The following is an 11,196-nucleotide window of genomic DNA, read 5'->3' as shown; positions in this document are numbered from 1 at the left end:
GCAGCCAGAATCTGAGCTTTGGAGCCGGCCACCTGTAGCCCTTCTCTGGCTTTCCCACGCCACTGTCCATGACCCAGGGCAGGGCACTGAGCCTTCCTGTGCCTCAGTTTTTCCCTCTGCAAAATGGAGGGAGGGTACAGTTCCTATCTCATAGGTGTTTTCAGAGGATTGATGAGCTGATATGAGTACAAGGTTTAGCCAGTGCTTGGCCCCCAGTAAGCAGTCAAAACATGTTAGATATCATCTTATGTCCAGGAAGAACGGCCAGATCTGTATTAAAATGTGTTTTACTAGTGACTTTCATAGGTATCCCAAATCAGGACTGACTGAGGTCATTTCGGGCTAATAGGTCTTCCACTAAAAATATCTTGTTGTTAAATAATTTAGGGAGGATTTTGTGATATGAAAGGCTTCATATGAACTCAAATATAACATGACTCCTTTCACCCTCCCACAAGGGATGTTTTTAAGAATTAATTTCCTTAAACTCAAGATGCGATGGCAGAGTAATTTCCATTTCATTCATTTTTATTTTGCCCCTCAGCTTGTGGGATCTTAGTTCCCCAACCAGGGACTGAACCCCTGCCCTCTGCAGTGAAAGTGTGGAGTCCTAACCACTGAACCACCAGGGAATTCCCTAAATTTTCAATTTCGATAAGAATGACACGAGTAAAGTCTATTGGTTGGTTCCGTAGACAATCTTTACCGAGGGCAAAGCTAACCCGAAGCGCCAAATCATGAACTTGAAAATGAACCCACACGTAGACATGTCCCTTAGATGGCCACTCCTTCCTGGTCTCTCACAAGCCTGCAGGGGTAACCATGTGTCCCTGGATCTCACTGGGCACACCCTTTTACACGCAAGAGTCCTGGTTTAGAAGATGAATTATAGGGACACCCTAGTCACAGAGAACTCTCACTTTTTCCTGCTGTAAAGTGTGTCTTCACTTCATGAACAAATGTAAATGGCCCAGCTCTTTAGAGTGGGCATTAAGGATGAGGCCCAAGTGCCCTTGAAGCCCTGCTTCCTCCTCCTTGCTGTCTTCCTGCCTCTCTCCCCTCTTCCCCCTGCTTTTTGTTCCCGTGTCCGAGACATTAAGCCCTGTGCTGCATGCTCAGCCCCTCTTTCTTCTTTCCAAGTGTTCTCTGTAGTTTTCCTCTTCTTCCACTGCTCCTTGCCATCGGCTGTTTGTCCTCAGCATGAAGCCTGTGGCATCACTAGAAAGATAGTGGTCTTTGCTGTCCACCTGCGCCAATCTGTCATTATAGAACTGGAGCTGATGTGAAGATGGGGGAATCTGGACTGGTTTAAGTGCTGTGACTCACTATCACACGGTCTAATATTATTTCAGCAGAATATAATAACCATTTCAAACTCTGCTATGGCAGCACTAAGAGTCACTGTTTAAGGCCCTAGGATGAGACCAGAAGATTTTTAGGATCTGGTTCGCTTACAGCGCAAGCATATTTCCTGCTTCTCTTCCCAAGTTCATCATTTCTAGAACAACAGCTCAGTAAGTAGGAGGTCTGTGGAGTGTTATTTAATATAGATCATCATCCACAAAAATAGTCCCTCTGTCTTGCTGTAAGTGATTTGAAAGGAAAGCATGGCTGTTGGTGTCTTTTCTCAACTCAGGAGGCACACCAAGTCAAGGAGTCATCCTTGGGATCCTGAACTAGGGTCCCACTGGGGTTTGGGGTCAAGGTCAGGATATGGGAAGTCAGGAATCAATGCCTTGTGTTTCCAGGGCCTGTAAGAGTGAGAAGGGACTGTGTTGAACTCACTCACGCTCTGTCCCTCTCACACACACACATCTGACTGGAAAAGGGGACCCCACCTCCATGTTCCAAAGACAGCATCACCTGAGCCAGGCCAGGCCTGCAGCCACTCCTGACAGCTCAGAGAAACAATTTCAGATCACATATCAAGCTCATTTTCTAAAACTAAGAACAAACGAATGCAAATATCCTTTGAATAATTACAATGTCACATCTGAGCGGCTGGACCCCAGCAGTTCTCCCAGGCCTGGGTGGTCTCCACTTGTGCAGTTAGAAATGGGAGCTTTGGTTCCTTAACACATGGGCGCTTATGTGGAACCACAAAGGGTCTGAATTCTATAAGAGCCAAGAGCACACAAGGGCCCCCAGACTCAGACCTAAGGCTCATTAATCAGACACTAGTACTAATATCTCTAAGAACAGAGACACAACTTTCCTGAAGTTCACCTTTATTTTAATTACCTAATTTCCTGAGATGGAGGCAAAATAATTCTAATTCATTCTCATCTGGCTTTGACCTCCATGTGGCCAACAGATGTGTCAGTGGGTTACAAAATATTTTTCTAAAATGAAACAGTGTAGTGGCAAAAGAAATGAAGAACTCCTGCCCTGTTGCCAGACCCCAGCTTCCACCCCTAACAAAGCCTTCACCATGTAATTCTCTTCAAAGCTTCAACTAAATATTAAGCAAGCCTTGCATGAATTGAACAGACATTGGCAAGAGCTTAGGAATTTAAACATTCTTTGCGTGACTTTAGATTGTTTTCAGGGGACTGCTGTCAGCCCTCCTTTGACGGCCCTGCTTTTAGAGCTGGGAAAAATCCAGCCTGTAACTCTTCAAACTTTCAGAACTGGGGTATTGATAGGCCAAGATGGTGAGTGGCCCTTGTGTCGGCTAACAGACTGCCTGCCTGTGGTGTGCAAACCATATGATGAGAGCACACAACTGGCTCCTCCCTGGAGGGCCGCCCAGGCGACGTGCAGCAAGCAGCCTGCGCTCGAAATTCCAGAAGCTCAGCGTCTCAGAGGAACTGCTCGATTTCACGACACAAACTCAGTTATTGAGAACTGCAGTAGGGATGCTATTTTTCTGTCCTGACACATAGCCAAACTTCTTGACAAAAGTAACTTTTCTCTTTTTGGTTCTTCTTTGAGTCATACTCCGTCTTTCTCATTAGCCTGCGTTCAGGTTCTTTGCTTTCAATCTAGATAACCTCGCTGGCAAAAATAAATGGGATCATTTCTCTCTTTCACTGCAAATCTATCAATATTTTCTCATTACACATATAGTAAAATCTGAAGTCACGACATTGATAAATGTAAAGATACATGTTATAGAATATTAAAATTTAGACAGAATGTATACTACTTATTTAAAACAGCTAAAGATTTAAAACACTCTAAATGTTGATTGATAAGTAACTAATAATGGAATGGAATGGAATGCTCTACATCTGTGTGGTTGAAAAATGAAGAATCTCTTTCTACATTGATGTGTGAAGAACATCAAGCCATAAAGACTTAAATGTAAGAGATGAGACCATAAAACTCCTAGAAGAGGACATAGGCAAAATATTCTCTGACACAAACTGTACTTAATGCTTATTTTTACTGCCTTGGTCGGTATCCCAAGGCACTAGAAATAAAAGCAAAAATAAACAAATTGGACCTAATAAAACTTACAAGCGTTTGTATGGCAAAGGAAACCATAAACAAAATGAAAGGACAACCTACAGACTGTTTAAAAATATTTGCAAATGATGCAACCAACAAAGGCTTAATTTTCAAAATATACAAATAACTTATACAACTTAATAACAACAACAAAAACAACCCAGTCAAAAAATGTGCAGAAGACCTAAATAGATACTTCTCCAAAGACATACAGATGGCCAACAGGCACATGAAAAGATGGTCAACATTGCTAATTATTAGAGAAATGCAAATCAAAACTGCAATGAAGTATCACCTCACACCAGTCAGAATGGTCGTCATCCAAAAGCTACCAACAATAAATGCTGGAGAGGGTGTGGAGAAAAAAGGGAACCCTTCTACACTGTTGGTGAGAATGTAAATTGGTGCATCCACTATGGGAAGAGTATGGAAGTTCCTAAAAAAAACTCAAAATAGAGCTGCCGTATGCTCCTACAATCCCACTCCTGGGTATATAAATAGCCAGACAAAACTGTAAGTGAAAAATATACAAGCGCCCCTATGTTCACAGCAACACTATTCACAATAGCCAAGGCATGGAAACAACCTAAAAGCCCTTTTACAGGTGAATGGACAAAAAAGATGTCAGACATGTATACAAGGGAATACTACTCAGCTACAAAAAGGAATGAAATAATGCCACTTGCAGCAACATAGATGGATCTAGAGATGATCACACAAACTAAGGTAAGTCAGAGAAAAGAGAACCCTTGTGTACTCTTCGTGAAAATGTAAATTAGCACAGACACTATGGAAAACAGTATGGTGGTTCCTCAACAAATTAAAAATTGAGTTACCACACAATCCAGCAATTCCACTTCTGGGTTATTTACCCAGAGGAAATGAAAACACTAACTTGAAAAGATAAATGTACACCAATGTTCAATGTACTAATGTTTACAATAGCCAAGACATGGAAGCAACCTACATGTCCACTGATTGATGAATAGATAAGAAAATGCGAGATATATATATATACATATAATATGCAATATGTAATGTAACACTTTTCAGCCATAAAAAGAAAATCTTGCCACTTGTAACAACATAAATGAACCTTGAGGGCATTACGCTAAATGACATATGTTAGAAAAGACAAAGACCACATTAAAAATGGAATATTTTTTTAAAAATCCAAACCAAAAAAGCAAACTCAGACATGGAGAACACCATGTTGGCTGCCAGAGGCAGTGGGTTGGGCAGAATGAGTGAAGGACTCAAAAGGTACAAATTTCCAGCTATAAAATAAACGTGTCACGGGGATGTCATGTCAGCATGGTAAGTTCAGTTAATAAAACTGTATTGTATATTTGAAAGTTACTAACAGAGAAGGGTTTTTTTGGCCACACGGGGGAGTATGAGGATCCCCAACCAGGGATCACACCTGTGTTCCCTTCAATAGAAGCCCAAAGCCCTAACCATTGGACTGCCAGGGAAGTCCTGAGCAGTTTTGAAGATTAATAGGACCCTGCTCTATAGGAAGTGCTTCAGCTCCAGTAAGGAAATCCACTAGAATACTAGTACAAGAATTCAGATAAACCAGCCATCTTCTGTCCTCGTATTAAGAGACACAGACGGTGGAAATCGAAAGGGAAACGTGACTTTGAAAAGTGCTGTGAAGGACAAATCCCTGAAGAGTGATGGAGTGGAGAGTTCTATGAGATAGTGATCAAGAAGAAAAACAATACCAAAAGTCTTCAAGCCTTTGAGATCTGGACGGGTCAACCTTGAAAAGAAATGTGGGGTCAGTAGAGGGGACCTCCTTAAAACTCAACAACCAAATTAGTCTGAATCGAGATGAGACCAAGCTGTGGAAGGGGCCTGATAGAAAATTTCAGGCTTAATTTCTAGTCTGGAGGTATTGACCCAAGAGAGCAGTTAATGGGAACAGGGAAGGAATTGTTAAATCCATCTGCCATCTCATTTTCACACTTCAATTTGAGCCCAATTCAAAGTAAGAGAGGGTGAAAAATAAGCACGACTCAGCGCCATAAGCTTTGCCACCCACGTGAAAACAATCTGTCTTAATTGACAGCAGCCCTCACGCTCCTGCTTACCTGGCATGTGTGCAAGTCTCCACGTGGCTTTCCTTCCTTTGCACACGTGCACAGATGGAGGTCATGCTGCCTGGAACAGTGCAAATAGAGCAAGATTGCTGGGCATTCGTCTTTTTCTGACTTGCTCCATTACTCCAGTACGCAATTCCCAGTCACGTTGGGTTATATTTTGCTAAAAACAACAGAAAGAATCTATTTCAAAAGCCCTAAGGGGCAGAAGGCTCTGGCAGAGCCAGCAGCAGGCAGGGATGGGTCTGGGAGCCCCCCAAGGAGAGGTCAGGTCCAGAGCAAGAGGTGGCGTGCCCACTCCATCTCTGTGTGGATGGCTGCAGTCAAAATGGACCGAGCTCGACCCCTCTCCTCTCTCTGGACCTGGCCATGGATGGCAGCCCTCCACCACACAGAGGCTTCTCCATACCATCTCCTGGCCGGTGGCCTGGCTGTAAGTGATGTGGACACAGGTCCAAGACACGTCCCCATGTCCTTGTGCCTGCCGATGCAAAGTGTAGGCATCCTGCACTTACTCACTCAAAATGATGCGTCAGAGTCTGGCACAGGAAATCAGCTGTGCACACGAAATAAGAGTGATATGTTGTTTTCAGTCTAATAGGAAATGCTGGGTGGGCTTCTCTGCTTGGAGTCATCCCTCTACAGGGCTTTTCCTGTCGCCACAGTTTTAGGTTTCCAGAAGCAGTCCCTGAAGCAAGGGAGCAAACACAAGTGACTGGTCTGGGAGGTGATCTCAGGAAACTTGGCCACAGAGGAGCAGAGGCTGTTGGGAGAGAAGGAAGACAATAAAGAGTGGTGGTGAGCCAGCAATCGCAGCAGGCAGCTGGGGGTCAATCCTGCCGGGGACCTCGGGAGCCGGCCAGTGAGCCTAACCCACGAGACAAGGGAGCTGCAACACCTATCCAGCTCATGTGCCTGAAGGTTCTCCCTAGAATGTTTCCTCTCCAACACTTTGGCTTGCCCGTTGTTTTTCAGTTGCTAAGTTATGTCTGACTCTGCAGCACCATGAACTGCAGCCCGTCAGGCTTCCCTGTTTATCACCAACTCCTGGAGCTTGCTCAAACTCATGTTCACTGGATCAGTGATGCCATCCAACCATTTCACCCTCTGTCGTCCCCCTTCTCCTCCTGCCCTCAATCTTTCCCAGCATCAGGGTCTTTTCCAGTGAGTCAGTTCTTCGCATCAGGTGGCCAAATTATTGGAGCTTCCTTCCAATGAATATTCAGGATTGATTTCCTTTAGGATGGACTGGTTGGATCTCCTTGCAGTCCAAGGGACTCTCAAGAGTCTTCCAATACCACAGATCAAAAGCATCAATTCATCGGCGCTCAGCTGGGGTCAAACCATCTCACCCAAGAAGAAAAATAGCCTTCAGGCTGAGAAACACAGGCACTGCCAGAAAGCAGCTTCTGGCACGTGGAGAGGCAGGCAGAGGGCAGGTGTAGCAACGCCTTGGCTACACCCAGTAATAAAAATCAAGTGTGGGCTCCCTGCAACACCTGGTACCCACAATCCCTCTGCTATGCACACACTCCACAACCGTATGCTCTCTTCATTGCTCTAGGTCAGAATCATCTAGAACTAGTAGCCTCCATCTTGCTTTGTGAAATACCCTGGAAATACAAACATGTTCTCACGAGACAAGCAGAGTGGGGGCCCAAATCTTAGCTCTGCTGCTGATAAGCTGAATGACCCTAGGAAGTGATAAAACTTCTCTGAATCATCTGTAAAATAGAGATAATACCTAATTTGCAAGCTGAGGTGCCGTTGAAGGGAGAGGATGCAAAGAAAATATCTGGCATATATTAAATGCTCTAGATGTTTGTAAAGTTAAATGGCAGGAAGTTGGTATGACACGTTCCTACTTCTTTTTTTCTTGATTTGAGAAGGCAATATAGTTCAGCTGCTAAACATCCCAAGTGCACCAAAGAGTATTAAATTTCCCCTAGAGGGCTTCCCTGCAGAGGGCTCGGGTTCGATCCTTGGTCAGGAAACTAAATCCTACATGCTGCAACTAAAGATCCCACATGCCTGCAACTAAGATCCTGAGCAGCCTAAATAAATACATATTCTTTTAAAAACTTAAAAAAAATGACCCACAGTTCCACACCTACCCCTAACTCAGAGGAATTATTGTAACCAGTTTCTTTCAGATCATTCAAGATAACTTCTTTGTACATACACCAAAACTATGCAGTATTCTGCATTCTCCCTTAAAAAAATTTTACTTTGAGATCATTCCATGTTAACATATAGAGATTTATGGCCACATTATTTCTGTTATTTTCAGTGGTTTCTTCCTCAATCTTGACTCCCATTTCCTTAGAGTCCTCGAATTCTGGTTTGTCAGGGCTGAAATGAATTTAAGCATCACAGAGTCCAAACCTCTCATGTTACCAACAAGGAAGAAAGGCCCGCGAGAGTGGAAGGACTAATGGATAGATGTGAACCTAGTTCTCACATAGTAGCTTTAGACTAGAATAATGCAGATCTGCTGGAGAAAAATCAGGAAACAGAAAAATGTAAAATGCAAATAGAAAAGCAATTATTTTAGCAGACCCTTGACTTGGGTCCTACCTGAGCTTTCATATCTCCAAGACCACATTCAGTTCAGCACAGTCGCTCAGTTGTGTCCGACTCTTTGAGACCCCATGAACTGTAGCGCACCAGGCCTCCCTGTCCATCACCAACTCCCAGAGTTCACTCAGACTCACGTCCATCGAGTCGGTGATGCCATCCAGCCATCTCGTCCTCTGTTGTCCCCTTCTCCTCCTGCCCCCAATCCCTCCCAGTATCCAATGAGTACCCTTTTCCAATGAGTCAACTCTTCGCATGAGGTGGCCAAAGTACTGGAGTTTCAGCTTCAGCATCATTCCTTCCAAAGAAATCCCAGGGCTGATCTCCTTCAGAATGGACTGGTTGGATCTTCTTGCAGTCCAAAGGACTCTCAAGAGTCTTCTCCAACACCAAAAAGCATCAATTCTTCAGCGCTCAGCTTTCTTCACAGTCCAACTCTCACATCTATACATGACTACTGGAAAAACCATAGCCTTGACTAGATGAACTTTGTTGGCAAAGTAATGTCTCTGCTTTTGAATATGCTATCTAGGTTGGTCATAACTTTTCTTCCAAGGAGTAAGTGCCTTTTAATTTCATGACTGCAGTCACCAGCTGCAGTGATTCTGGAGCCCAAAAATTAAAGTCTGACACTGTTTCCACTGTTTCCCCATCTATTTCCCATGAAGTGATGGGACCAGATGCCATGATCTTCATTTTCTAAATGTTGAGCTTTAAGCCAACTTTTTCACTCTCCTCTTTCACTTTCATCAAGAGGCTTTTTAGTTCCTCTTCACTTTCTGCCATAAGGGTGGTGTCATCTGCATATCTGAGGATATTGATATTTCTCCCGGCAATCTTGATTCCAGCTTGTGCTTCATCCAGCCCAGCATTTCTCATGATGTTCTCTGCATATAAGTGAATTAAGCAGGGTGACAATGTACAGCCTTGAGGTACTCCTTTCCTATTTGCAACCAGTCTGTTGTTCCATGTCCAGTTCTAACTGTTGCTTCCTGACCTGCATATAGGTTTCTCAAGAGGGTTCTGTAAAAAGGGAACTTGATTGTTCACAGACTCGTTTGTTTGGAAAGTGTCCAGCATCTATCAGAGTGGAGGTGATTCTATCAGGCATGAGAATAATATTCTGGAGCCAATCTCTTTGGCCAAAAGGTGTTCACTGGATAGTGCAGATTATTAAATATTAAATACTATTTCATACATATTAAATATTGCAGATTGTGAAGTGAGAGGATTGAGCAGGGTATTAAATATCTCAGACAGTCATGAAGAGGGCTTCCATCAGTCTGTGGGACATGGAGCTAGAGCAACCCCAATTTTGTGCGGGCTCCACACTGCCCCTCTGCAGGTAGTGGGTGAGCTTCAGCAGGGGTAAACTGTGAGGGCAGGCTAAGGAACCTGGTTTGGAGTTTTGCCCATTGCATATGGTGGCAGGGCAATGGCACGAGGAAGCTGGGTGTGTTGATGAGAAGATGTTCAAGGCCAGCCATGTATTCTGCACTGGGTAGGGAAACCAGGCCAGGACTGGGCTGCTGGATCGGGGGGAAGACAGGTGGATGTTCATGGGCATGAGGAGAAGGTGTGTTAGACATGAAGGCAAGGTCAAGGACACTGTGGTTGGATAGATATTAAGATTTAAGGGGCTGGAAGGAGCTATGATGAGTTAGACGTGATCCACAGCAGGGCTGTGGAAGGGGGCCACTGATGCAGAGCAGAAATGGTCACTGATGGGAGATCTCTGAAGAGATCTTATCCCCACCACTCCACTCTGAGTGTACATACTGATGCCTACAGTCCATTTTGTAGGGTTATGCGTAGTTTAATGAGCCTCCCACCTCTCATGGATATAATATAGTTGTGTACTCAGCATCCTCTTGTAAGTGTAATTGTTTGGCTTTGCTAAAACAACATATGGTACATTACATGTCCGTTGCACATAAATCATGGATAATGGGCCCAAGCCCAGAAACTTGGAGGGCTAGCTTCCCAGGCTGGTGGATCATGATGGACTAACCATTGGCTTTAATGAAACCCAGGCAGCATTACCATTTTGCTACTGCATTATTATTTGCCGGTGCATTTGCTTAATGTGCTGCAGTTTTGCTGATCTTGCAGTGTTGTACACACTAATGAATTCTGGTGACAACAGAAAGAATGCTTTCTAATCTTTCTCCACATAAAATAACTGATCTGAGAGACTCTGAGGGCTATTTGAATGTCTTCCTATGATGAATTGTTACCTGAGTGGTAGTGACATTTTAATATTGAGCACACTGGTCCCATTACCTAAAAATGGGAGTTTGCACTTAGCAACAAATCTTTCTTCTAGCAACTGACTCATCTCACTTCATTGCTGTCTATTTCCATAGGGATGACGTTGCTTAAAACTCCACATTCAGAAAACTAAGGTCATGGCATCCGGTCCCATCACTTCATGGCAAATAGATGGGGAAACAATGGAAACAGTGACAGACTTTATTTTTTTGGGCTCCAAAATCACTGCAGACAGTGACTGGAGCCATGAAATTAAAAGACGCTTGCTCCTTGGAAAAAAAGTTATGACCAACCTAGACAGCATATTGAAAAGCAAAGACATTACTTTGCCAACAAAGGTCCATCTAGTCAAAGCTATGGTTTTTCCAGTAGTCATGTATGGATGTGAGAGTTGGACTATAGAGAGAGCTGAGCACCAAAGAACTGATGCTTTTGAATTGTGGTGTTGGAGAAGACTCTTGAGAGTCCCTTGGACTGCAAGGAGATCAAAGTAGTTGATCCTAAAGGAAATCAGTCCTGAATATTCATTGGAAGGACTGATGCTGAAGCTGAAACTCCAATACTTTGGCCACCTGATGAGAAGAACTGACTCATTGGAAAAGACCCTGTTGCTGGGAAAGATTGAAGGCAGGAGGAGAAGGGGATGACAGAGGATGAGACGGTTGGATGGCATCACTGACTCAATGAACATGAGTTTGAGTGAACTCCGGGAGTTGGTGATGGACAGGGAGGCCTGGCATGCTGCAGTCCATGGGGTCATGAAGAGTCAGACACGACTGAGCAACTGAAC

This window comes from Ovis aries, chromosome X (genome assembly GCF_016772045.2).
Source record: "Ovis aries strain OAR_USU_Benz2616 breed Rambouillet chromosome X, ARS-UI_Ramb_v3.0, whole genome shotgun sequence".
NCBI classification, from domain to species: Eukaryota; Metazoa; Chordata; class Mammalia; order Artiodactyla; family Bovidae; genus Ovis; species Ovis aries.
This window is presented reverse-complemented; position numbering follows the sequence as displayed.